General features: G+C 33.1%; 1 non-coding gene across 1 annotated transcript; it reads right to left on the reverse strand.

The window, feature by feature from the left end:
* Positions 1 to 282: 282 nt before the first annotated feature.
* LOC117307559 (U6 spliceosomal RNA) lies at positions 283 to 392 on the reverse strand. The gene has a single exon (XR_004521326.1). It is a non-coding gene; the product is annotated as a U6 spliceosomal RNA (small nuclear RNA).
* Between the last annotated feature and the right edge of the window lie 2,071 nt (positions 393 to 2,463).

Raw genomic sequence — 2,463 nt, forward strand, 5'->3', positions numbered from 1 at the left:
TATTTGTTTTTCTCTTTCTGACTTACTTCACTCTGTATGACAGACTCTAGATCCATCCACCTCACTACAAATAATTCAATTTCGTTTCTTTTTATGGCTGAGTAATATTCCATTGTATATATGTGCCCCATCTTCTTTATCCATTCATCTGTCGATGGACACTTAGGTTGCTTCCATGTCCTGGCTATTGTAAATAGAGCTGTAACAAACATTGTGGTACATGACTCTTTCTGAATTATGGTTTTCTCAGGGTATATGCCCAGTAGTGGGACCATCTCCAGCAAAAACATGGAACGCTTCACAAATTTGCGTGTCATCCTTGCACAGGGGCCATACTAATCTTCTCTGTATCACTCCAATTTTAGTATATCTGCTGCTGCTGACGTGAGCACGAAAATGATCATTTTTGAATAACTTCATCTTACATCTCAAATGACTTTTTGAATGAACTTAAACATGTCAGACGTATAAAAAAATAAATTAAATAGATGTATTTACATTTTGGTATCAGACATATTTTCTTTGGGATGATTTATTTTATAAAGATTTATTTTGTATATAAAATATACCTGATTTGGTGTTGAGTTCTTTCTTTTCCAGTAGCATTTCAAGTATCATAATCATCAGTACACATACAAGATATCTGAAGGGATTGTTATCTCTCCTTTCCATTATAAATGTACCGCTTAGTCTACTGGCATATCACTTAATTGACTTAAAGCTCCATTTTTCAGAATATTAAACTTATAAAAAAATAGTTTGTCAAAAGTACAATATGTGGAAAACGGGTTAAAATCACCTGAATATATGCCAAAATAAAACTGAGCTAATCCCTCACACATCGTTACCTTTTAATCAGTGGTGATAATCTTGACATCACTAGCTTAGCACTTTCATGGAAAAGATGAGTCAGAAATGCTCACAAAGGAGAAAATATGCAAGGGTGAAGGAAAAACTCTTTTTTTTTTCTTTGTTTCTTTTTTTTTTTTTTTTTTAACGTACAGAATCTATGACAGGGAATACAGGAGTGCTGTGTACAATTTTACCATGGATTTCTCATCCAGAAAGAAGCAGAAGGAAATTTGAAGGGAAGCTCTGTTTACATAATGACTAGTTGTGATATTTTGTTAGTAAGTAAACTCCAATTGGTATTTTTCCAACAGACACAGTAGGTAGGCAAAGTTAAGCTTCTCTATTAAGTATGCATACTTTCAAATCAATGTGAATATGCTTAATTTATCAAGAGTTGCTCTTGTTACTGTCAGCAAGTACAAAGCTAGCTAAATTAATACTGTACTAATTTTCTTTTGTGCTTTATCTATTACAGTTGTTTTGCTTCTCATAATTTCAAACTACATCATCATGGATTATATTTTGTTTCAAGGAACTGCAGAACCTCAGCTAAAACAGGCATAAAATAAGGGTATTATAGGTAAACATTAAATGTATTTCTTAGGGGTTTGGTCCAATTTTCCTAATAGCTATAAGTAAGGATTTTATGAAGATTATACCTTTGGGGGGGAGGGGATCACAATATATATACTATAAACAAGAAGAAAAGGCTTTATTTTCACCTATTTCTAAAGGCTTAAACTTGGGCTCTTCCATAAGAAACTCAGAGTGTGAATCAATCTCACAGAACTCAATGTCATTTTAAAAATACTGAAAGGAGAAAATTGCCAATATGACTTTTCCCTAAACATCCTCATCCCACTTACAAATACACACAAACAGCACACATATTTTGCACATGCGTACACCTGACCATGAGAGACCATCTGATGCTAAATGTGGTGACTGAGCTTTCATATTAAAGAGACACAAGGATCTTTTTCATCAGAACAGTGGCTGCTTCATCTGAGGAGGATATGGTTTACCAATGAGTTGAAACTATTAATTAATATTTGTGAAAAGAAAATAATTATATTGCTTATTATAAATGATAAAATTAAGGGTTTTAATGCCAGAAAGGTTATCAAGATAAATACATTAAAGTTGAATTTCTTTACGTGATTCACCATAGGGGAACTATAAAAAAAATTGTAGGACACTTTTTATCCAGTCCAAGAAAGTGATGGCTATAAAAACTGCTGAAATGCTCATAATAAGATGCTAAATTAAAACACCGTTTTCGCTTAGATCTCAATTCTGTAAAATTATAAGTGTTTTAAAAAGACTAAAATGCTGAGTAGTTGTCTCTGGGAGCCGAGGTTACAGGTGATTTGTACTTTCTCTTTATACTTTCCTGAGTTTTTCAAGCTTTTAAAAAGTCAGACAGCAATGTTTTAATAATCAGTGAACCACATTCATTATTTTAATAGCTTTATCAAATGAAATTCTCTTGCTCACACATTATGCTGGCTCAAATAAGTATGTCCTAAAAGTGAGTCCCTGTCCGTGGAGGTCCTGACAACCACAGAGAAATTCTGCTCATGGTTTAAAAATAACCCCAGGAAATTACCT

Source organism: Tursiops truncatus, chromosome 12 (genome assembly GCF_011762595.2).
Source record: "Tursiops truncatus isolate mTurTru1 chromosome 12, mTurTru1.mat.Y, whole genome shotgun sequence".
Taxonomy (NCBI): Eukaryota; Metazoa; Chordata; class Mammalia; order Artiodactyla; family Delphinidae; genus Tursiops; species Tursiops truncatus.